This window comes from Antechinus flavipes, chromosome 2 (genome assembly GCF_016432865.1).
Source record: "Antechinus flavipes isolate AdamAnt ecotype Samford, QLD, Australia chromosome 2, AdamAnt_v2, whole genome shotgun sequence".
In the NCBI taxonomy this organism is placed as follows: domain Eukaryota; kingdom Metazoa; phylum Chordata; class Mammalia; order Dasyuromorphia; family Dasyuridae; genus Antechinus; species Antechinus flavipes.
The window spans coordinates 112,397,376-112,424,124 of NC_067399.1; the positions used below are offsets into that span (position 1 = coordinate 112,397,376).

Here is a 26,749-nt window from a genome sequence, read left to right on the forward strand (position 1 = left end):
TTATCCAGCCTGAATTTCCCTACAAGTCTAGTCATGCATTGTTAACTTGCTAATGCCTCTTTCTTGATGTCTTCAAAGACATCTAGAACTCATCTTGTCCAGAATGGAAGTCTTATTTACCTCTAAACCTACCTTAATATTAGAAATTATTATTTGTATAAAGACTACCAGTATCATCCTAGACATCCAGGTTTATAACTTCTGAATTTTCTTTGACTCTTCTGTTTTCCTTATCTCCTGAATCCAGATAGCTACTCAGCAGATTCTTCTCCTATATCAATTAGATAAATACAAAATTGCCACTTTAGTTCAGGCCTTAATCACTTCTGGTTTAGACTATTGTGATAGCTTCATCATTGGTCGCTGCCTTTCTAACCCATCCTTTTCATGGCTGTCAAACAGTTTTTCTGAGTTAAAGGTCTGACCTTGTCATTTTATTCCCCTTAAACCTTCATTGCTTCTTCATTGCCTTTAGGAGAAAATAAAAACTTCCCTGACATTCTCTCCAAAATTTGACTCCCAGATGGGCCAGATTTCATTTTTCTTCACTTGAAGTATAATACACTCCAGCCTACTAAACTGTTCTCTAAATTCCTATCATGTCAGTTATCTTTTTTACTCTTACACAAATTGTGACTATTAAAGGAATATACAAAATTAGATAAAATAATAAAATTAATTTGGAGGAACAAAAGATGTAGAATATTAGAATATTTTTTTTTAAAAATGAAAACAGTGAATGAATGAAAAAATAGTGATGAAGAGGGGAGTAACATTTCTGACCTTAAGCTTTATCATAAAGCAATAATCATAAATACTTTTTGTTCGGTCAACAAACAGAAAAATAGCTTAGTTGAACAGATTGGACAAGGAAGAATAAGAAAGAATTGAAATCAGTAACTGAGTTATAAATCGAAAAACCTAAACTTGCTAAGAAAGAAAACTTGGGAAAACCAGAAAGCAGTCTGTCAGAAATTAAGTATAGGCCAAATCTTATACTGTGTTCTACAATAAGTTTAAATGAATATGCGAACCAAATATTAAAGATCCTTTTAAAGAATGGAACAAGAAAGCAGATGATAAACTTATATGGAGTAAATTCTTAATTAAATAAAGATAGAAGCAATTATAAAAACAAAAATATAAATCATGACTAGTATGAGTTAAATTAATGTGAAATACTAGTTAGAAAATGATACCAGGTCTCATTTAATGAGAACCCAAAATTCAATTAATTTGAGGAGTACAAACTAGTCAAAAATTTTATCACATATTATCAATCTGAAGTTGCTTATTTTTATGTGGGTGTGATCTATCCTAATGCCATATTAGCAATAGTTCTATTGGGTTTTTAAAAAATTTTAATGGATAAAAAAGAATATTTTAGATGGAAACAACATAGAAATTAGGTGGATTATTATCATTTGGAACAAAAATTTGATGTAATTGAATAGCATGAATATACTCATAGCAATTTTAAAATGGGACAAGATGTTAGCATACTGAAGCCTGCAGTAGAGAAGATTTTACATTTACAGGTGAAATGGGAAAAAAAGCAAATTTGCCTCAATTTTTTGTGATTTGCAAACAAGTACAAGAAACAGAAAGCAGCTAGGTAGGCTAGTAGGTAGCATACTGGAACTGGCATCAGGAAGTCTCATTTTCATGAGTTCAAATTTAGCCTCAGACACTTACTAGCTGTGTGACCCTGGCCAAGTCACTTAACTCTTTTTACCTCAGTTTCTTCAGCCCAGGATAATTGTGAGGATCAAATGAGATAATTAATGGAAAGTGCTTAGCACTGTGCCAGGTACATGATAAGCACTATATGAATATTAGCTATTGTTTTTATTATCATTATTACTTTCATAATGTTAAACAGTGCAGATAAGAATGTGGCAGCCTGGATAACATGCTGTTTTGAAGAAAATTAAGAAATTGGATGTGTTGATAAACTTATTTTTAATGTGGATGAAATTTGCTTATTTTGGGAAAGATGTCTTTCAGTATTTAAATTTCTAACAAAGAAAAAAAAAACCAACCAGCTTCAGTCAGTAAGCATTTTTTAAGTGCTAGACACTTTGCTAAGCACAAAGGCAAAAGACAGCTCCTGCTTTTGAGGAGTTTCCAATCTAATGCAGTTGATAATATATAAACAAATATAGAGGAACATACTATATACAAGGTAAGTAGGAAATAACCAACAACAAAAGGCACTAGAATGAAGAAGGATTGGAAAAGACTTCCTGAAAAATGTAGGATTTTGACTAGGATTTGACACTTGTTGAGAGATGATGCATGTGGTGAATAATATGGAATATTATTGTTTGGTAAGAAATGACCAACAGGATGATTTCAGAAAGGCCTGGAGAGACTTACACAAACTCATGCTGAGTGAAACAAGCAGGGCCAGGAGATCATTATATACTTCAACAACAATACTATATGATGATCAATTCTGATGGACCTGGCCATCCCCAGCAATGAGATGAACCAAATCAGTTCCAATGGAGCAGTAATGAACTGAACCAGCTACGCTCAGCGAAAGAACTCTGGGAGATGACTAAGAACCATTACATTGAATTCCCAATCCCTATACTTTTTGCCCACCTGCATTTTTGATTTCCTTCACAGGCTAATTGTACAATATTTCAGAATCCGATTCTTCTTGTACAGCAAAATAACGGTTTGGTCATGTATACTTATTGTATATCTAATTTATACTTTAATATATTTAACATCTACTGGTCATCCTGCCATCTAGGGGAGGGGGTGGGGGAAGGAGGGGAAAAATTGGAATAAGAGGTTTGGTAATTGTCAATGCTGTAAAGTTACCCATACATAAAACCTGTAAATAAAAGGCTATTAAAATAAAAATAAACAAATAAAATAATTTTTTTTAAAAAGAGAGATATAATGCAAAAGAGGATTTTAAATTAGAATCAATTTTTTTTTTTTTTTTTTAATTAGTCTTGCTACTTTCAGACTCTGAGAGGCTAATACATCAATTGCTTTCAATTCTTTGGTGGTCAAGTAAGAAAGCATAGGTGATAAAAACTTGTTCTGAGTGCTAGATTTCAAGGTATTCAGCTGTTGAAAAATATTTCAAGGACATAAATATTGTTTTTAAATAATTCACTAAGTCATCCAACTAAATTTGGTTCATTGTGTGAGAATGTATGCAAATTTACCAAAAAGTTGATATAGCTTCTCTGCATCTGTAAGCATGTGCAAAACTTTAAAAAAGAAAACAGTTTAGTCTGTGCTTCAGAAATATTTTCAACAACAGTGACTTTTTTGGAGTTTTGATTTCAGTATTGGCTTGACCGTTAAGTATGATGTTCAGTCCTTTAAAATTTTAAAATATTTTGCCTCTTATAACTGTAACTTTGATTTTAATAAACTTTAATCAGTAATAAAATTTTCATATCCTTTTTTCTATTATATTAAAATTATTTTAAAGCCTTATTTAAAATTGTTTCCTTTGCATATTTTATCAGGCTTATGCCAATTACCATATATTTCACTTATAATTAGAAATTTGAATACTGCAAATTCAAATGTGATCACCTAATTAAATTCATTATTTCAATCCCAGTTAGGATTGTTTTAGTTAATTTTGATTACATGAAATTGAAAAGCTTTGCATGAACAAAATTATTCCAAGTACAATAAGTAAAATGGTCAACTAGGAAAAAATTTATTAAATATTTCTGAAAAGGTGCTGATATTTAAAATATAAGAACAACTAATGGCAATATATGTAAGAACAAAAGCTATTCCTCAGTAGATGAGTGGGCAAAGGATATGAAGAAATTATCTTCAAAAGGAAAATTAAAAACTATTAAACATATGAAGGAATTCTCCAAATCATCAATAAGAGAAATGAAAAACAAAACCAGTCCTAAGTTTTGCTTCACACCTGGAAAAATTGGTAAAGATGACAAAGGTTGGAGGGATTATGGAAAGACTACACATTCTAATATGATGTTGATAAGGTATGAATTGGGAGGAAATTTAGAATTATGCAAATATGGTTAACTAAAATGCTCATATCTTCTGTCTCCAGATTCCACTGCTAGGCATATACCCTAAGTGTAATGCTGAAGAAACTGAGGCATGACAGAAATTTGAGGTTTTTAATATTTTAATAGTGGAGAATTAGACTATCCATAGCCAGCCAGCTGGATCAGATTCTTCTCTCAAAGTATCCAACAATAAGCAAGCAATTCCAGAGACTTTTATAGGGCTCCAGCAATTAGGGAAATAAAGGCAAGGCAGGGCAGAGGTGGGTGGAAATTCCAGAAAAGATCATAATTCAGTTCTGATAGGTTAGGGATAAGAAGGATCATAAATTGTGATAAGAAGGTGGTTGAGCAGGAGTCAGGAAGTCAGGGCCAGAAGATGCCCAAGCATTTGAGATAAGCCATCTGGAGTTTTATGACCCTTTGGAATGCCAGAGTGGCCAGAGCTCCACAGCCCTAATTATCTCAGCCCTAATGGCCAGGAAGGGGTGTTGCCATCAAGGAAACTGAAGCAGAACAATTCAAAGAAACTGAGGCAGGGAAACTTGAGGTATAACATAAGGAGGTAATTTTCCCCCTTGTATAATTATACTTAATGGATTATTCTTGATCGTATAGCTAGATTCTTTGCTGTCTAGAATATATTCTAAGTTCTCCCATCTATGAAAGTGGTAGGTGCTAAATCTTGTATGATCTAGAGTCCCAGGGGTCCTCAAACTATGGCCGCAGGTTAGATGCAACAGCTGAGGATGTTTATCCCCCTCACTCAGAGCTATGAAGTTTCTTTATTTAAAGGCCCACAAAACAAAAATTTTTGTTTTTACTATAGTCCGGCCCTCTAACAGTCTGAGGGACAGTGAACTAGCCCCCTGTTTAAAAAGTTTGAGGACTCTTGATCTAGACTGTGGTACTTGAATTCTTTCTGGCTGCTGGTAGAATTTTTTTCCCTTGACTTGGGAACACTGGGTTTTAATTCTAATATTCTGGGGAATTTTCATTTTGGAATTTCTAGAGGTAATCTCTGGATTCTTTAAATTTTTATTTTACTCTCTGATTCTAAGACAATTTTCTTTCATAATTGAAATATGACATCTGGGTTCTCATTTTGATCATGGCTTTCAAATAGTACAGTGATTCTTAAATTTTCTCTCCTTGATCTGTTTTCCAGGTCAGTTGTTTTTCCTGTGAGATAATTGACTTTTTCTTCTATTTTTGCAGTGTTTTGCCTTTGTTTTATTATTTTTCAAGATTTTATGGAGTGATTATCTTCCATTTGATCAATTCTAATTTTCAAGCAAAATTGTACTGCTGAAAATTGTACCGTATGAATATAATTGAATATTACTGTGCTGTAAAAAAAAAAAAAGATGAACATAAAAGGATGGAAAGACTCATGAAAGGGTGCAAAATGAAACAAGCAGAAAGAGGAAAACAATTACTATTATTACAAATAGTATACATAGAAAGAATAATAATAATAAAGCAAACAAAATTATGACCAAGTTTGGTCCCAATGAGGAGCTATGAGAATGTACCATTTGCTTTTTGCAGTAGTAGGAATTGTGTCTATGGGGAGAGAACACTGCATATATTAGATTTTTTGACTTGTTGGTTAGTTTTGTATCACTATCTTTTTCTTCTTTTTTTAAACATTCTTTATTATAAATAATAGTTCTCTAGGAAAAGATCAGGGAGAAATCATTAGGTGATATGAAATCAAAAGAGCAATAAAAATCTGAAAAAAAAAAATTAAGGGAGAAGTGAAGTTTAGAATGAGGGGGAAATGTTAAATCTATTCCTCTAGATCCACTATATGTCAGGTACTGTGTTAGGGACTAATGATAAATTTTTTAAAATAAAAATAATCTATATTCTCAAGTAACTTTGGCTATGTCTATATTTATGGTATCATTTTTATTATATTTATACACATATATAAGTGTATTTACTGTTACATAGTTTCAGCTTTTATTATTCATCTTAGCTCCTGATTTGTGTGATGTTAGCCGAATCTCTATTAGTCTCTAGTTTTTTCATCTATGAGGAGGTTTGGCTAGATTAGTGCTTTCCAGCATTTTTTTTTTTTCTTCAAATGCTTCTCAACATCATCATCAAAAAATGTGTTTTGAAATCCTAGGGTAATTTAATATGTTACTCATCTTGGAAATGTTTTCACTAAATCTTAAAAGAACTACATTATTATTTTTTGCCCTCCAAAAGCTACAAATTAAATTTATGTATCATAACTATAGTTATAAAATGTTGTTTTTATCTTACCCAGAATGATGTGAACTCTAAACATAAAATTATAAAACTATAATTTTTAAATATTACAAATATATTATATGGAAGTCTTTAGAAGTAGTAAAAAGTAATTTAGTAAGAACTCATGCTTATTATCATCTTCAAGACTACATATTAAATTTTTTATTTTACAGATTTTATTGAATACAAACAATATATTTGATGCAATAAGTTCCATCTTTGAAGATTTTTAACATAATATAGCAATCATATATGCTTAATTTTGATGTTGGTTTTTCTCATTTGAATAAAGGTTTGCAGTGTTTGGTTCAATACCAGTCAAATTCAGTCTTAAATCTGGTTCCATTTTAATTTTATTTTTGTACTTTGATTTAAATAAAGAATAGATGAAAGTGCTCTCAAACAAATATAGTGCAAGTTCTTTGAGAAATGTAAATTCATTTTTTTAAAAATCACCTAATCAATTTATGAACATAAATAGCTACCGTATATACTCAAGTATAAGCCGAGTTTTTCTGCCCAATTTTTGGGCAGAAAATCCCCTCCTTGGCTTATACTCGAGTCACTAGATAAAACATGTGTAAATATCCCTTTGAATGCCCCCCTGCTGTGCCGACTGTGATACCACAGGGCCGGCTGTTGCTACAGTGATGCGGCTGTCCCTGTGGTATCACAGTCGGTAACTGGACTGTATACTAAGCTGGCAACCGCTCTACATACGTATACCGGCACCCGCTCTCCTTCTCTGTGGGCACTGGTGCGCTACCTAAACCTACTGATATAATAAGTTTTCCCAGATTTTTGGGTTAAAATTAGGGGCCTCGGCTTATATTCGGGTTGGCTTATACTCGAGAATATGCAGTAGTTATGCTGTACTTTTTCTGGCTAATGATAAGTGCTATATTAAATGACAAGCAATTGCATTGCTTTGTTTTTACCACTGTTTATAGATGAACTAACTTTTGTAAGGAAGGAATTTCATTAGACATGTATTTCTTCTCTTTTATTCTGGCATGCCAGCTGTACTCTTATGAAAACTACTGAATGACTGAGTGACAAGTGTTGTCAGCTACTTTATTTGAAAAATCCCAAAGGGAAGAATAGTGTTATAAAGGGAGAATGTTTAAATTAGAAAACAGGTAATACTACAATGAGAAGCAGTGTAAAGTCACTTTTGAAGAATTTTGTGATCTGTGAAGATTTCAAAATGGCATGTGATGCACATGTTTAGTGGTCAAATTTTCAGACACCCTGTCATTTGTGCTGCAAAAATGTAAACAACATTTGTAGCATTTTTTATAATGTGATTATGTAGCTGATGAGATATAATTACAAAGGGAATGGGAGAGCTGTTTTGTTGTGTTGTACAAACCAGAGGAATCCATGCATATGCATCCAACAATCTGTTAAGAATCACTTTACACTTGAATGTCATCAATACCTTGTGGATTTAGAATCAATTTGATAACAGATTGAGAAATTGTAACAATACATTATGCTTAATCAGAAGTGGTTAGTGTGATGTAGTCATTGCATGATCACCAGATCTTACCTGCATGATTGTCATAGTTTTGAGTTGATGCAGAAACAAATAATGCTTCAAACATACCTATGCTTCCTGTCACAGAGGAGAAATATAATTATAACAGTGCAATTATTTATTGCATGTGGCACTCCTAAAGAAGTTTTAGTGAATTCTTTGGACCATTGTTACAAGTCTTTAAATGGAAACCACTGGATTAAATGATTGATCCTCACTGTACAATAAACAATACAGTTCCTTAAGATCTTTGATCCTTTGTGACTAAAAGTGATACATACCTCAGGATTCCTGCTTCCTCTTGAAGCTTTCAAATCATCAAAAGTTCTCCTCTCTTCCCCTGAATTGTGATCTAGAAGTAGGTATAGACATGGAGTTGCTAGGCAGCTTCCAATGCTACATCTACTGCTAGCCGAGGAGTCCCTTATAATCTTTTTGTGACCAATTGCCATGTCTCTTTTCCATCTGACTGGAAAGCCCCCAAGTTACTGCTACTTTTGTCACTATTCTCAAGTTTAATTCACATGGGTTCTAGGCCAAACTCCAATCCCTAAGTCACAGACTGGACAAGAATGACAATAGATTTAGTAGTGGTATAAATGAATCAAAGGGCATTTATAATTTGGTACATTGTGAGTGTAATTCCACATTGCTTTTCAGAATGACTGGACCAATTCATGGTTCTATCAAGAATATACCAGTGAGCCTTTTCTGTCCCATTCTCTACAATATAGATAATTTTCTTCTTTTGTCATCTTTGCTAATCTCATATGTAGATATGAAATAGGATCTCTGAGATGTTTGAATTTGTTTTTCTTTAGTTTTTTATGCTTTAGAACACTTTTTTCACATGATAGTTTCTTTTCTTTGATCATGTATCTATTGGGATATGGCTTTTATTTTTTTTAGATTTAAATTGCTTCCTTTTATATCTTGGAAATAAAATCTTTATTAGAGAAACTTGTTGCAATAATTTTTTTACACGTTTCATCTTGCCCTTTTTGTTTTTACTACAGTGGAATGTTGTAAACACTTTAAATTTACATAATTCCATTTCTCCATTTTGTCTGGTATGATAATTTCTATTATTTGTTTAATGCTACACACTCTCTCAATAGATCCAAAAGGTAATTTCTTCCTTACTCCTTTAATTTTTTTATGATATGACCTATTGTACTTAGGTCATGTGTATTTCTATGGTGTTTATTTTAGTGTAAAGTGTGAGATATCAGGTTATATCACATTTTTGCCCGATAAAATAGACATTTAAGAAATATTTGTTGAATTGAATTGAATTACATTGAGATTACGATGAGGTTTTTACCTGCTAACCACTCATTGGTTTTCTGAAGGTCTTCATTCCTTTTGAAGCACTAGAATTAATAATTAGAATATCTAAAGATCTTTGTGCCATTCTTTGCCAATTTGTGCATGAGTTATTAATACTCTAATTTATCTTTTATTATACTTTATGTTTAAATGCTAATTTTAAGTGTAGAATGTTTGATTTTGTATAATTTTAGAACTTCATGGAATATAGTTCAATTTACTCTTTTTTTATAGATTTAGAAAGGTTAAATGATTTGCTAAGGGCCAAACAGTCATCAAATAGGCATTTATTAAATGCCTACCTACTATATGATAAACGCTGAGTTAGATTTGGGGATACAAAGACAGAAATGAAAATTTGTACCTTCAGTGAATTACATTCTCTTGGGGGAGACAACATATAGAATAAATAAATGGACCTGTAAAATATATATATATGGGGATTGGGATGGGGGAAGATATTAGTGGTAGGAAGAGCTTTTTGTAGAAAAGTTATATTTAAAAGAATTCTTAAAAAAGAAAATCTGTGTACTCTCTGAAGAAGAGGTAGAAGAGTGAAATACATGTTCCAGTGCAAAGACACAGAGTTGGGAGAGGGAATGTCATGTATGAAGTACAATGAAAAGGCAAAATAAGAGAAGTAATGGGTAATAAGATTGGAAAGGTTGGTTGGGATGAGATTGTAAAAAAAACAAAAAAAAAACCCTTCAAATGCTAAAAATTTTACATTTTGTAGTAGAAGTAATAGTGCCACTGGAAATTATTGAGTACATGAGTGACATAGTCAAGTGTACAATTTTACAAAAGGAACTTTATAGCCTAGTGGAGGACAGATTGGAATGGTGAGAAACTTGATGAGAAGCAGTAGCAAGTCAATAGGCATTTATTAAGTTTTTATTATTTGCCATCCCCATGCTATGCCCTGGGAATACAAAGAATGGCAAAAGATGATCCTTTCTCTCATATTGCTTCTAGTAAGGAAATAGCATGTAAACAACTATATACAAGTAGAATGTAAACAGGATAATTTGGAGATAATCTCAGAGTACTATTGAAACAGAATTTGGCAATGAATTATGTGTGTGAGAGTGAGGAGGTAGAGAAGTATGAAATTTAAGTTGTAGACGAGTGATTTGAAGGATAATGATGCCTACAACAGTAGTTTGAAGACAAATAGGGATTATTATTATTATTATTATTTTTTTTTGGAGGAGAGAGGTGAGGAAAAGGAAAGGTCTTGATACCTTTTTTGTTAGCTTTTTAAAGAAAGTTTGGCTAAGAAAAGGAGGGAAGATTAAATAACTTGAGGGATTGGTAGAGTCTAATTGGATATTTTAAGGATAGAGGAAATATTGATGGTTCAAGGGAGAGAGGAGATAATTGTGGAGGAAATCTGTTGATGAAATTGGAAGAAGTGGAGGGCTGGCCACGTTTTCATTAGTGACTGAAACAGCTAATTAAAATGCACAGTGGTTGAAATAGAAAGGGTACAATAGCAAGAACTTAGACTTAAAAGAAAGCATCAAAAATAATTTGTGTTCTCATGCTCAAAAGAGTTATATTTTTAAGTATCAACTTGCAATGGTTTTTTAATCTGTTTAATTCTTGAAAAATAATTTTTAGAGTATTACAAGCCACTTAATATCATTGAGTGTTAAAAAAAACAAAAAAAAAACAAAAAACAACTCACCAACACCAGTTTCATGCATATAAATCCAAAAGCAAAACCAGTCACAAAAATTAGGTATGTGACATTGAGCAAACCATCTAAGCAAAATATATTTTGAACACATGAACATACATTGTGAAGATCTGATTTATGAGCAATTAGGATCCTTACTCTGCAGTTTACTCAGACTTGTAAAAAAGGGATAGTATAAGAGCTGGGAAAGGCATATGTTTATTTTTAGCATATGCCAATACAAGTACAGCCACTCTAACCTAAACCTTATTAAAAATAAAGGCAATACTTAATTTAGGGATTCTTAGAGTTTCTTAATTGTTTGTTGGCTATATAAGAAAGTAAGTATTTAAAAAAAAAAGATATATCAAAAAAAGGAAGTTGTTAAGTAAAGTAGATATGGTTATTAAACTTGACAGCAATGGTTGGTTATTAACTTTAATTTTAAAAATTATTTAAATTCTTGAAGCTTAGAATAATTTTTCCAGATATTATAGATTCTTAATAGCATTGTGATTATGAGCAAGTCATGTAATTTTTCAACCTCAGCTTCCTCACATGTAAAATTGGAAATATAATAGCCCTTTCTAGACAGGATTGTCATAAAGGATCAAATAAGTTATCCCATATGAAGTACTATATGGTACTTTGCAAACTATAAAGTATTATATAGATTCGAAGAACAATTGTTAGTACTAATACCACCACCACAATACTTCCCTTATTGTAAGAAACAAAATATCTTACTAGGAATTCCACTGACTCATTGATGAATGCAGGAAGGAATTCTTGCAAGAATGGGTGCCTCCTTGAGTAGTTACACCTTTGAACCTCCAAAGGAGCATTTTGTTTTCTATCCTGAAGTCCCTCCCCTAATTTCCATTAATTGGATGTTACAGAAGTTACACATCATGAATCTCTACCCTTCATTGCCTAGCCAGTTCCTGCTCCCAAGGAGCTTTCGTTCTAGAAGGGGGTAGGTTAACAGAGGAAGACTAAGGGCAAAGAACAAAAGATTCTTTTCAAATCTCAAGCCACCATCCTTCATTATAAAAGTCAATCCCTCTTCTTTGGGGAAAGATAAACTCTATCCTTGATTATTCCTTGATGATCCTTGGAGGTTTCAATTTTGTAATTAAGAACTATAGAAAATAAATAACCATGCATCTCTCACAATTTCCCCCTTTTTTTCTTTTTAATAATCTGGTTTCCACATCCTTTTCAGACTCCTCAGATTTGGCTAATTTTTACATCCCACTTCATAAAAGTCTATTTACCTCTGCACAGATCTCCTTACATAGGATGGATAATTAATCCCTGAATTCTCTGCTAATTCTTCTGATAGAGCTGTACTAGGAATGAAACTTCCAATTGTAACATGTGTTTCTCCTCTTCCTGCCAGTGACTTTCTAGAGTCATTTTTTTTTCATTCTGCTAGTAGCATCAACTATTTTGCTATTTCTTTCACTGAGTCTCTGATATAACTTATCTAATAATATTTACTCACCTGAGTAGTAATAACCCAAATCCAGAACTAGTCTTGTTCATCAGTTAATGTCCTTGACTAAATTCTTCCTGATTCAGTCTTACTTTCTTCATTGAATGCCAGGGTAAAAGGAATAGCCAGTTGGGTCAGTGCACAGGTGCCCACTCAGTTCCCAGGCAAAGTAAGTTTCAGAGTGCTGTCTCCACAATGCCACCCAAGGTTTGCAAACCCTGAGCAATTGCCAGACTACCCTCAGTTAAATTCCAGATTCAGATACATGCCACTCAATCCCTAGATTTTGGAATTTCACCCCTCCATGAGAAGCAAGCTGATCTCAGAGATAAGGGGCTAGTATAAAGCGTCATAGTTCTCCCCAGGAATGTTATTTGGGGAACAGCAGGAATTCACTCTCGAGTTTTCCCATACCCAAAGGGAATGGTCCTATCTGGACATGGGGCAATTTGTAGCACAGACATTGAAATTTCTTTTTATTCAGATTCTTTACAGAATAATTTACCAATTTTCCCCAGGCATTGGTATCTATCACTTGCCCTACGTCTTTAACTTAATTCCAAATCTTTCTTAGAGATCTGTACTTATTACCAAATTATTCTTTGATTTGCATTTTCTGAATATCCAGCCCTTGTAGCAAACCAAACATTATTCCAAATTGACCAGGTAGTTCTATAATAATCCTCTTTCTCTGTTAGTACACAATTGTACTTACTTATCTACGGCTAGACAAGCCTCTATAATTTTATGATTTGAAAAGCATCAAACTGACTTGTTTGTGGATATCTTTCCCAAGAATATTAATCCAAATCTTAACCTAATGTCCCCATCCTAGGCCCCAAACACTATTGTAGCAGGGAAGTAGCTTTGATACGCCCTTCCCCTCTCCCCCCTCCCCCCCGTCCAAGGATTGATGGACTTCTTATAGGGAACCCATTCAGACACAGGATAGTTTGAGATACATTTACCAACCGGTTCCAGTTCCTTCCCAAAAAGGCTCAAAGTCTTATGGGGCCCCAAAGTAAAATGGGGTGATGAATTCATCTTCTGAAACTATTTCTTGCTGGGCATTGAGCTGGGTCATCCTACAGAGTCCCATTTGGATGGGCTTGAAGATCCATTGGGTTGAGTCAGAGCCCTGAATCTGGTTAATACAACTATCTGGTGCTGTTCATTTGAAGGTGAATTGCTCAAAGCCCAGAGGAAAACAAACCTAAAAGAACTAGAGAGAGAGAACAAGTACAAGGAGCAGAATCCTCATTTTTGGGAGGTATGCTTATATTTTCCTTGAAGATTTTTCAGTTAGCTAGTTAAGCATCATCTCTTTGAATAGGGATTACATTATAACTCAAAAAGCAATTTTGAGAAAAGGGAATCCCATCAGAATAACATAGGTATTCACAAAATCCTTCATTAACAGGTCTCACTTACCTGTCAAAAACAGGATATTGAGGGGAAGGATTGACCAAGACTTCTGCAGAGAGCATATATATATATGTATGTAATTTTAAAAAATAAATCCATCCTTTTCTGCCTATTATAGGATAAATTTGGAAAGAACAATATAGATTGCCCAGCTGCTTTTCAATTTAAATTATTCAAAATAAAACACTATATACACACTATACAAAGAAATGTTTTTCTCACATTTGTAACAAACTTAAATCAAAGTGATTTTCCTATTGATGTAACAAAATATTCCATAAGTTACATCCCTCTAAGAAAATCTGACTACACTGAAATCCTTTTCTCTAAACCATAAGAAAGATAGCTCAACTTTAGTTTCTTTTTATTATTATTATTTTTATTGACAGAATATATGCATGGGTTTTCAACACAACCCTTGTAATCACTTCTCTTCCAACTTTTCCCTTCCTTCCCTCCAGTCTCATACATAAAGTATATCTTAAATACAATATATGTGTACATATTTATAGTTTTCTTGTTGCACAAGAGAAATTGGATTTAGAAAGGTAAAAATAACCTGGGAAGAAAAATAAAAATGCAAGCAGTCCACACTCATTTCCCAGTGTTCTTTTGCTGGGTGTTCAGCTTTAGTTTCAATAGTCAATAAAAATAACAGGTCCCACAGACAGTTGTATCAATTGTTTTTTGTTTGTTTGTTTGTTTTACATTTATATAAGGTCCATTAAAGACCTTATTTCATACTGACATATACATCTAGCAACATATTGATGACTAAGCCAAATTACTCATTTCTGTAATTATAAGACATAATGACTACATATTTTTAGATCGAAAACAGCAAGGTATGTAATACCAGCAAGGGAGTATGTTATACTTGAACTGTGCTTATGGCTTCTATTGACCACTTACTCTGATTATGGAAATTTACTATAAAAGGAAAAAAACATCCCGATAGCAAGTTTCACTAATCAGTTTTAAAACTATCTATCTAAACTATCTATCCCATGTGTTTGAAGAGCATAGCCAAAACTAGATACTTTGATTGTCAGGTTGAATTCCTGCTCTAGGTACTTTAAGAAAGTACATTTGCTATCATATTTATTAAACAATGAGACCATGTGCACTTAACAAATTAAATAATTTGCTGAATGGGTTTTGAAATAATCTTTTTCAGAAAATTTGCAATTAACTAGAAATCTAACAAACTACTTTTAGAAGTTCCTAGCATTGCTAAGTAGTAGAACCTTTGATATAGCATCACAAATGACTTTGCCTTAAAACAACCACAGACTTGAAAACTAAAAACAAACATTCAGATTAATACCGTGTAAATAAAAAATATTCCTTTAAACAATAGAAGCAATTAATGTTAAAGTATTTTCATTAACTGGGGGGTGGTGGTGGCAGAAGTTGGGGGGTTGAGCTTGAGCTCCAGGGAGTGGGTTTGTTTTCTTACTTCTAAGGGACAGTCACACAGTGAGGGAAGAGCTGACTAAGCCTTTACCTTTTCAAGCCAACAGATCATATAAATAATTAATATATATAGTTTTTAATTCTAAATTTTACATTAACTACCAAAAATCTAATCAAAAACCTTCAGAAACTTAAAGATAAAGAGATTGGAATTCTCCACCCAGAACCAACTCTTTTCTACACCCTGGCAAGTTCAGAAAGTAGGAAAATGTACCCCAGGGTGGGGGCTGATGTCTTCCTTCCCTGCCTATCCAACCCCACCTTAGAGTCCCAGAGGCAGACAAGAAGAAATCAATTCAGCTCCAATGTCCCACCCTTTGGGGAGGTAGTTCATTCTGAAATCCAAGTTATGTCAAACTCCTGAGACCCACACTTTATAGAGGTCTTGAACGGTTTCACCTTGCCATCCCCAGACAGGAATCCCAAGCATGTCGCTGAGGTCAAATCCTCCCCATAAAAATCTACCTATAGGACACCCTATAGCCACCACTTTCCTTTGGGCCAATCTGCTAAGGTATTCTGCTCTGTGGTATCTTTCCCCTTTTCCCTTTCTCCCATGCCACATGGTATTTCTTCTAACTCTACTATGCTTTCCAATCCCACTTCTCCTTCTTATAGCTAACTCTTTTAAAGTGCTAAATCCCTTTCAGAATTTAGCTTGCCAGCTAAGGGCATGCACCAAGCTCATGGGGTGTTTCTTTTCTCCTAGCAAATGACAAATTCCCTTAAAGAATCTGGCCTTTCCATTATTAATTATTAAAACCCTTTCTATGCTCTCCCACTCTTATTTCATTGGACATTGGACCAAGAATGGTGTCTATTGTATCCCTCCATTTTGTCTGTAATCTTTTCCCTAAATAAATCTACCTTTTGCCAAAGAGAATGGCCAGTGTGAATTCTTCCTGTGACCGAATCTCAACTTTTGATGCTTATCATCACCTGGTGTCTATATCACTCATCATTTTTGGGTCCTTGAACCACATTTTTTTGTGCCAGCCAAAACATCCTGCTCCTTGTTCCTCTCTGTGTCCAATATCTTGTTCCTCTCTCTCTCTCTCCAACATCCTATCACGTCAATAATCTTAAACAATTTTAGGTTTCATCATTATGATAATAACTCCAAATAATTGAAATTAGCAAATTCACAATTTTCTTAAGTGATAGCCAAATAGACACAACATAGGCTATCACAAAAATGGATAGGAATCTCATGTAATTTACAGTCAAATTTCCAATTTTAAAATGCATATCAATTGAAAAAATATTTAAAAAATCAATACTTTAGCTTGTGACATTCTACCTGGGTGTTCCATTCAAACTACCAATTATTTTTGCAAATCAATCTTTCTTGTCCCCTGTTTTTGAAACCACCTTTTTTAAACTTTAAGATTTACAATATAGGTAATATCTAAATAACTTTGGACCAAATTTAATAAAACTTATACATATGTCCAGCAGAGATGACAAAATTTTAAAGCGTACCTCATAATTTTACAAATTGCTTAATATACAATTTAGAAAGCAATTTTCTAATTCTATTTCTATTTCATCTAATTAGAAGATATAAACATGTGATCTCTTTAGGTAAATTACCTGAGAACTTTGCTTTAATAACCATTTTTTTTAAAACTTAAAATCAAATCAAGTGCAAATTTAAACTTCTAATAGCAGTGCTGCAATACAAGTGCTTTTAAGTCCTAAAATGGCCACTTTTTTTTCTTTGTAACTCAGCTGACTAAGAGAAATATAGAAGACAAAACATACACAAATACAAATTGCTTTTAAATCCCTTTTCTTTCTGATTAGTACAGAGTTGTTCTTTCCCTAGTACTTGGAGAAGAATCCTCCTATACTTCTTTCTTTACTAGAATTTCTTGTAAATTTTTTCTTCTGCAGATTCTTCCTGTACTCCAGTGTGGATATCTCCACACTTCATTAATCCCATTTGCTCAACTCTAGATTTCTTGACATCCCTTCTCTTCTAGGCAGCCACCAAAGGCAGTGGTTAGATAGTCCATGTTCTTACCTTTGGTCTGTGCACAAAGTTTGCCTTGCTGCTGCAGAAACTACTTCATGCTGATTCCTGGATTCATCAGTAACTTTATTTACCAATGTGGTCCTGGGATCTTGGACAGTCTATGAGAAGGGAAAGCCTGAGATGAGCCACGAGACCATTGAAATCAGTGGGATGCCTCTCCTCTTGCTTGGACAGGGACCACTTTGAACTCATAATGTCTGGATCCTGGACAGAACCCCCGTTTGTAAGAAACAAAATACCTTACCAAAGAATTTCACAAATTCACTGATGTATGCAGGAAAGATTTATTTTACATTCTTGCAAGAATGGGTGCTTAGGTGAGACATACCTTTGGAACTCCAAAGGCAGCATTTTATTTCCTATCCAGAAGTCCTTTCCCTTATTCCCCATTAATGGATGTTAAAGAAATTACACATCATGATCTCCCCCATTACATAGCTAATCCCTGCTCCCAAGGAGATTCCATTCTAGAAAGAGGAAGCTAATAGAGGAGGACTTAGGACAAAGAACAAAATATTTTTTTCAAATTTTAGGCCACTTCTCTCCAATTGCAAAAGTCAATCCTTGTCCCGAAGAAGCTTACAATCTTTTGGGGGAGATAGTTGCTACCTTTGATTATTCCTTAATGTCTTTGGAGGTTTTGGTTTTCTAATTTAAGTTTCATTTCTCCAATTTAATTCTTATAAATGCTCTGCCATTCTGTGTCTGAAACATCTTCTAAAATTATTCTCTCCTTAGAATAAATACATAAATTTATCTTCTCCTCTAAATTTTCTCTGATACCATTTTAGTGTAGGCTTTCATTACCACATTTTGGACTAGTGTAATAACCTCTTTATTCTTCTTTTGGCTTTCATTATCTTATGTGCTCTATTTTGTTTTTCATACCACTGCCATAATAAACTTTGTTATGAGTAGTTGTGGTCATGTCATTCCTTTGCAAACAGTCTTCAGTGATTCCACATTGCCTATCAGGGGAATAGAATTAGGAAAGTTATACATGCCTTAAGAACCTACCACACTGCCTGGTCCATAGTAAGTTCTTAGTAAATACTTGTGGATCAGTTGATTAATGTCTGATAATTTTTTTAAGTACAATAATTTGAAATTTGGTAGTTGAAGGAATTGATAAACTGATCATTTTGTCTTTTACTATTTCAGTATTCTTTATTGTTATGTTCATACATATTACACCTAGTAATTGTGGATCTCCCCCAAGATTCTGTCATGAAGCCTTTTCTCTTGTTTCTATATTCTCTCTCAAATGGTGATCTCATGGGTTCAATTGTCTCTATGTAGAGGACTCTCAAGTACCTATAGGTTATCCTAATCTCTCTTCTGAGCAAAAGTTCTGTATTCTTAATTTCCTTAGGCAGTTCAAGCTTGATATCTTGTAGAATTTCAAATTCATTATGTCTGAGCCATCCCCTATAACAGTTTTTTAAAATAAAAAAGGAAGAAAAAAAATCTGTTTAGCTGATCAATATGATGAAAAAAAAAAATCTGAAAATAAGTGCAATGTACAACACTACTACTCAGTTTAGCAACAGTAGGTGCTTAAGAAATATTTATTTATATTGACTGATTGGGATAGGAATATCATTTCATATCTCTTTTTTGAACCATGCTTATTCTTTGTAATTTTGAATATTTATTGTTGGGTTGTAGTTGTACTTAACATTTGTATTGTTATAGTTATGGTATATGTTATTTTCCAGTCTCTATTTATCTTCATACCACATCAATTCACCTAGATTTTCCATGCTTTTCTGTATTCATCATGATCTTCATTTTTTTTAAATTTAATTTTTATTTTTTCTTAATTAAATAAATAAATAAAATTATAATAAGAAATCAAATAAATAAATACATAAATAAAAATTTTAAACTTTTTTTTTAAATTTTGAGTTCTAGATTCTTTTCTTTCCTTCCTCTTTCTTAAGAAGACAAGCAATTTTTTTTCCCCTGAGGCAATTGGGATTAAGTGATTTGCCCAGGGTCACACAGCTGGGAAGTATTAAGTATCTGAGGTCAGATTTGAACTCGGGTCCTCCTGACTTCAGGACCAGCACTCTAGCCACCGAACCATCTAACCGCTGATAAAAGCAAGCAATTTGATTTAAATTATACATGTTCAGTCATGCATATTAACCATATTGCAAAAGAAAATACAGACAAAAATAATAAGAATATCTTAAAAGTATACTTCAATTTGCATTCAGACTCCACTATTCTTTCTCAGGAGGTGGATACCATTTTTTTTTTTTTTTGTCCTAAGTCCTTTGAAATTGCCTTGGATAATGGTATTGCCGGGAATAGATAAGTTATTCACTGTTAATCATTGTGGATTATTGCTATTGCTGTGTACAGTGCCCTCCTAATTCTATTCATTTTACTTTGTATCAGTTCATATAAGTTTTTCTGAAAGCGTCCTGCTTCCTTATAACACAGTAATCTTTCTTACATTCATATATCTTAACTTGTTCAACCATTCTCCAGTTGATAGGTATCTGCTCAATTTCTAATTAAGCCACCACAAAAAGAGCTGCTATAAATATTTCTGTATATATAGGTCTTTTTCCTTTTTCTTTATCTCTTTGGGATATAGAACTAGCAGTGCTATTGCTGGATCAAAGGGTAGGCATAGTTTTGTGGTCCTTTGGGCATAGTTCCAAATTCTCTCCAGAATGATTGGATCAGTTCACAGTGGTGTATTAGTGTCCCAGTTTTCCCCTATCTCCCCCAATATTTGTCATTTTCTTTTTCTGTCATATTAACTAATCTGATGAGTGTGAGGTGCAAATATCTGAATATTTGCAGAATTGTTTGAATTTACATTTTAGTAGTGATTTAGGGCATTTTTTTTTCCATATCACTATTGGTAGCTTTGATTTCTTCTTCTGAAAACTGCCTATTTGTAGGCATTTTTTTTTTTACCATTAATAGATCAAATGTGAAATGATTTATATTCTTGTAAATTGGATTCAGTCCTCTATACATTTGAAAACTATCAGAGAAACTTTCTACTGAATTCCCCTTTCTCCCATTTCCTGCTTTTCTTTTAATCTCGGCTGCATTGGTTTTATTTGTACAAAACCTTTTAAATATGATATAATCAAAATTATCTATTTTTGTATTCTATAATGTTCTCTTTTTCTTGTTTAGGCATATATTTTCCCCATATCCATAAATCTAACAGTTAAACTATTTCTTGCTCCCCTAATTTGCTTATATCATTCTTTATGTCTAAATCATTTACTCATTTTTGTCTTATCTTATCATTTTATTTTATATGGTATGAAATGTTGGTCTATACCTAGTTTCTGCCCATTGGCTTTACAGTTTTCCTGGCAATTTTTGTACAGTAGTGACCTCTTATCCCCAAATCTTGGATCTTTTGGTTTCTCAAACACAAAATAATTATGGTCATTTTGATTATATATTATGTACTTGATGTTCCACTCTTTTTCTTAGCCAGTAGCAGATTGTTTCAATGATTACTGTTTTGTAATTACTTTTGAGATCTAGTACTGCTAAGCTATCTTACTTCACTTTTTTTTTTTAACCACTTTTCCAAATTTTTACCTTTTGCTTTTCCAGACAAATTTTGTTACTTTTTTCTAGCTCCGCAAAATAAATTTCTGAGGGTAATTTGATTGTAATGGCACTGAATAAGTAAATTAATTTAGATGAATTGTCACTTTAATTATATTGGTTTGGCCCACCCATGTGCAAATGATATTTATCCAATTGTTTAGATCTGACCTTATTTGTGTGAAAAGTATCTTAAAATTGTGTTCATATGGTCCTGGGTTTGCCTTGACAAATGGACTCCTCAGAACTTTATATTGTCTACAGTTATTTTAAATGTTTCTCTTATCTCTTGCTATTAATCTTTGTTGGTAATATGTAGGAATATTGATGATTTTTGTGGGTTTATTTCATATCCTGCAACTTTGCTGGTTGCTAATTATTTTAATAAGTTTTTTAGTTGGTTTTCTAGAATTCTTAAGTAGGCCATCATGTCATCTGAGAGTGATAGTTTTATTTCTTCATTACTTATTTTTATTCAATTTCTTTTTCTTTAATTGCTATAGCATTTCTAGAATAATATTGAATTATAGTGCTGACAATGAACATGCTTGCTTCAGCTCTGATTTTATTGGAAAGACTTCTAGCTTACAAGGTGCTAAGACAGTGGAATTTATAGAGACAATAATTATCTAATTTAGCATGGTTCAGTATCATTGATCTGATCCTACAAGGAGATGTTATGGGCCAGAACTTGAAACAAGGTACTAAGTGGAATTGAGGAGACAATGGTTAAATCTAATTTAGCATTGATTTAATACTACAACAAATAATGGCTTCCTAGTGATGTAATGATTGGAGAATACTCGGTACACAGCATATAAGCAAGGAGCTCTCAGGGCCAGACACAGAAGCCCACAAGCCCACTCTCGAAGGCAGAGCCAGTTTTATTCCAACTTTCATCTTTGTCCTGGCTGGAGATTCAGAGGAAAATAGGCTGAAGCTAGCAGAGACAAAGGACAAGCTGCAAGAGCTCTTGGAACTAAGGAGAGATATAGGCCTCTAAGAAAGCTAACTGGGCTATTTTGAAGGAGATAATAAAGCATCTGGACTTTTAATTCCTGGCTGCATTTGGGGTGATTACACTGAACTGAAATGAAGGCTGCTCCCAGAAGCCCCCCAAGAAACCTGCTCCCAGAGAACATTATATTTTAGAGAAAAGTATTACACTTATATCCATTACAGATAATATATGCTGATGATTTTAGCTCAATACTACTTATCATTTTAAGGCAAGATCCATTTACTTTGTGCTGTTTTTAAGGGAAATGAATGTTACATCTTGTCAAGGCTTTTTCTGCATCTACTAAGATAATCAACGTAATTTTTCTTGCTTTTGTTATTGGTATAGTCAATTTTGCTGATAGTTTTTTTTTTTTTTAAATCAGCAGTTATGTATTCCTGGTATAAATCCTACCTAGTTGTAGTGTATGATCTTTGTGATAAATTACTATAATCTCCTTGCTGGTATTTTACTTAAAAATTTTATGTCAATATTCATTAGAAAATTGGTTTATAGTTTTCTTTCTTCATTTTTGTCTTTCTTGCTTTAGTATTAACACTGTATTTGTCTTGTTAAAATTATTTGGTTGGACTCAGTTTTTTTTGCCTGTTTCCCCAATAGTTTGTATAGTATTGAAATTATTCTTTAAATGTTTGGTAAAATTTACTTGTGAATCTGTCTGGTCCTGGGGATATTTTTTAAGAGAGCTCAGTTCTTCTTCTTCTTCTTCTTCCTTCTTCCTTCTTCCTTCTTCCTTCTTCCTTCTTCCTTCTTCCTTGTTCCTTCTTTCTTCTTCTTCTTCCTCCTAATTCAATTTCTTTATGATAAATTACTGTGATCTCCTTGCTGGTATTTTATTTACAAAATTTATGTCAATATTCATTAGGAAATTGGTTTATAGTTTTCTTTCTCCGTTTTTGTCCTTCCTGATTTAGGTATTAATACTGTATTTATCCTGTAAAAGGCATTTGGTTGGACTCATTTTGTGCCTGTTTCCCCTAATAGTTTATATAATATTGAAATTGTTTTTTAAATGTTTGGTAGAATCTACTTTTTCCTTTTTGATATTGATAATTTGGTCTTTTTTTTACATCAAAATAGCTGGTAATTTATCTACTTTATTGTGGGTTTTTTTTCTTAAATCAGTTCCTAGTTTTGTTAGTTCAATTTTTTTCAACTTTGAATTTTATTAATCGCTCTTGAGTTTCAGAATTTCCAATTTGGTTTTATTTATTTTTATTTTTATTTTTTATTTTAATATCTTTTTATTGATAGAACGCATGCCAGAGTAATTTTTTACAGCATTATCCCTTGCATTCATTTCTGTTCCGATTTTTTCCCTCCCTCCCTCCACCCCTTCCCCCAGATGGCAAGCAGTCCTTTACATGTTGAATAGGTTACAGTATATCCTGGATACAATATATGTGTGCAGAACCGAACAGTTTTCTTGTTGCACAGGGAGAATTGAATTCAGAAGGTATAAATAACCCGGGAAGAAAAACAAAAAAGCAAGCAGTTTATATTCATTTCCCAGTGTTCTTTCTCTGGGTGTAGCTGCTTCTGTCCATCTTTGATCATCCAATTTGGTTTTAATTGGAGATTTTAAAATCTTTAATTTCTAGTTCATTTCATTGATCTGTTTTTTATTGTTGTAAGCATTTTCAATTAATTAATTAATTTTTCAGTTACATTTTCAAGTGTAATATATTTTCTCTTATATACTACTTTGGCTGCTTCTCATAAATGTTGGTATATTATCTCATTGTTGTCATTACTTTTGTAAACAACATATTGTAAGATTTTTGGCTTTTAATCCTGTCTGCTGTTCAGTTCTGTTTTATGGGAAGAGTTCATCCCATTCACATTCACAGATAAAATTACTAACTATTTCCTGTCATCTTATTTTCTCAGAGTTATATATTTTTCTTTCCCTTTTTCCCTTTTCACCAACGTATTGCTTCTGACCATCTCCTCCTTCAGTCTGCCTTCTTTTTGCAGCTCCTCCCCTTTTTTTATCCATTTTCCCTTTCACTTCTTCTATTACCTCCTCCTTTCCTTTCCCCCTTCTCCTATGTCTCTATAGGATAAGGCAAGTTTCTATATTAAACTAAATATGTGTGATATTCTCTCTTTGAGCCAAATCTGATGAGATTATGGTTCACACAATGCTCATTCCCCCTCCCTTCTTTCCCTCAACTGTAACACGTCTTTTATGCCTCTTCTGTAATATAATTTACCTCCTCTTCCCTCTTCTTCTAGCACAATCCCTTTTCTACCCTTAGCTTCTTTTTTTTATATCATTACAATAAAGTCATATTGTATCTCTACTCTCTAAGAATACCCCTAAAAAATATAAAGTTCTCAAGAGTTAAACATGTCATCTTCCCTTATAAAGATGTAAATATTTTAATCTTCAAAAAAGTTTTTTTTCTTTTTATGCTTCTCTTGAATTCTGTTTTTGAAGATCAAAATTTCTGTTTAGCTCTGTTTTTTTAATTCATAAAAAATAAATGAAAATCCCCTATTTCATTGAATGTCCATTTTTCCCCCTGAAATATAATGCTTAATTTTTCTGGATAGTTGATTCTTGTTGGCAGTTCAAATTCCTTTGCTCTCTGGAATATCATTATCCAAGCCCTTGGATCCTTTAAAGTGGGAGCTGCTAGGTCCTGGGTAATCTTGATTGTGGCTCCTCCATATTTGAATTTCCTTCTAGCTGCTTGGAGTATTTTCTCCTCCATCTGATAATTTTGGCATTAACTACAATATTTCTTGCAGTTTTCATTTTCAGGTCTCTTTCAGGAAGTAATCAGCAGATTTTTTTCAGTGTCTATTTTACCTTCTAATTATAGGAAGGACATCAGGGCAGTTTTCCTTAATGATTTCTTGAAAGAAGTTGTGTAGGCTCTTTTTTTATTCTGGTTTTCAGGTAGTCTCTTAATTCTTAGATTATCTCTCCTGGATCTGTTTTCTATGTCATTTGTTTTTCTGATGAGGTATTTTACATTTTCTTCTATTTTTTTCTTCTTTTTGATTTTGTTTGTCTGATTCTTGATGTTTCATTGAGTCATTTGCTTCTATTTGTTCAATTCCAATTTTTAGTTAATTATTTTCTTCAGTTAGCTTTTTAAAATCTTTTGCATTTGGCAAGACAATTTAATGAGTTGTTTTGTTTATTGGATTTTTTTTTCCATTCCAGAAATTCTGTTTTTCAAGAAGTTGTTTTCTTTTTCCATTTTCCCAAACTGTTCTTTAAGAAATGATTTTCTTTAGACAATTTCTGTTTCCTTTTCCTGAGCTCTCATTTCCTTTCCCCATTTAAAAAAACCTCTCTTTTAAGATTTTTAAAAATTCTTCCAAAAGAGCCTTGTGAGATGGAGAACAATTTATAACACTCTTTGAATCTTCATCTGGAGATGTTTTACCTTTAGTGTCCTCAAAGTTTGAGGTCTGTTTTTCTGTCTCCATAAAACTTATCTATGACCAGAGCTCTTTTTGCTATTTTGCTCATTTTTAAAGGTTGAGATCTACTCTTAGGGCAAAGGGGAAATTGTCCCAAACTTCCTCTACAGGTGACAGCAGCTTCATGCTACTATGGGGCTGATGCTGCTGGCTTCCTTCCTTCCTGGCTGGGTGGGTATGGCCAAATCCAGCATTATGCTAGGGTTCAAGAACTCACTATTTGCCTTTTGTATTTGTGTTGGAGGTCTCATAGCTAATTTTCTGATCCACTGGTTTCTGAACCAGGACAGAGTAGCAAACACTGCTGTATTTTGGCTACAAACTTCCCACTGGATTCCCCCACCACATGGAAACCTCTCTGCCCTGGGTTTCCCTGCACTGAACTGCACTGTGCTGGCCTGCAACCCCTGCTACTGCCAGATTGAGACAGACTTTTACTGATGTTCTTCCAAAATATCTTATGCTATAAATGTGTTACATTCCAACTATTTGTGGATTCTGTCATTCCATAACCAATTCAGAGACTTGATCTGATCTTGACCTGAGAGAAGCCAAGAAGAGCTCAAAGACTGTTTTCTTCCTACCATCTTGGCTCCTCTTCCCCGGCCGCTCCCTGACCTCCCTCCAACCCTGCCCTGGTGTCATTATTTTTGATAAATTGTTGTTTCTGTTATTTTTTTCTTTGATCTACTCATTATTTAGGATTAGATCATTCAGTTTCCAATTAATTTTTCATCTATGTTTCACAGCTTTTTATTGATTTGTGGTCTGAAAAGGATGTATTTAATATTTTTGCTTTTCTGCTTTTGGTTATGAGATTTTTATGGCCTAATACATGGTCAGTTTTTGTGAAGGTACCATGTACTAAAAGTTAAGAATAAAATATATTCTTTTCTATTCCCATTCTGTTTTTTCCCTACAGGTCTGTGATCTCTAACTTTTCTATAATTCTGTTCATTTCCTTATTCTTTTGGGAGGGTTTATTTCATGGTTAGAGTTATCTAGTTTTGAGAGGGAAAAATTGAGTCCCCCACTAGGTATCGTTTTACTGTCTATTTTCTCATTCCATTCATTTAAAATTTCCTTTAAGAATTTCAATGCTCTGCCATTTGGTGCATATATGTTTTATATATTTCCTTGTCTATAGTATCTTTTGGCAAAATGTAGTTTCCCTTCTTGTGTCTTTTAATTCAGTCTATTTTTGCTTTTGCTTTTTTATGAGATCATGATTTTTACCTCTGCTTTTTTTTTTTCTTTTTTTTGCCTCATCGGAAACATAATAGATTTTGTTCCTGATCCAGCCTCTTAATTTTTTCTGCATGTGTCTCTGTTTCAAGTGTGTTTCTTTGTAAATAGCATAGTGTTGTATTTTGATTTTTAAATCATCCTGTTATCAGCTTCCATTTTATGGGAAAG

General features: G+C 33.2%; 1 protein-coding gene across 15 annotated transcripts in view; it reads left to right on the forward strand.

Moving 5' to 3' along the window:
• Positions 1–26,749, forward strand: part of EHBP1 (EH domain binding protein 1) — a 394,259-nt gene that overhangs the window by 23,989 nt on the left and 343,521 nt on the right. The window lies entirely within an intron of this gene.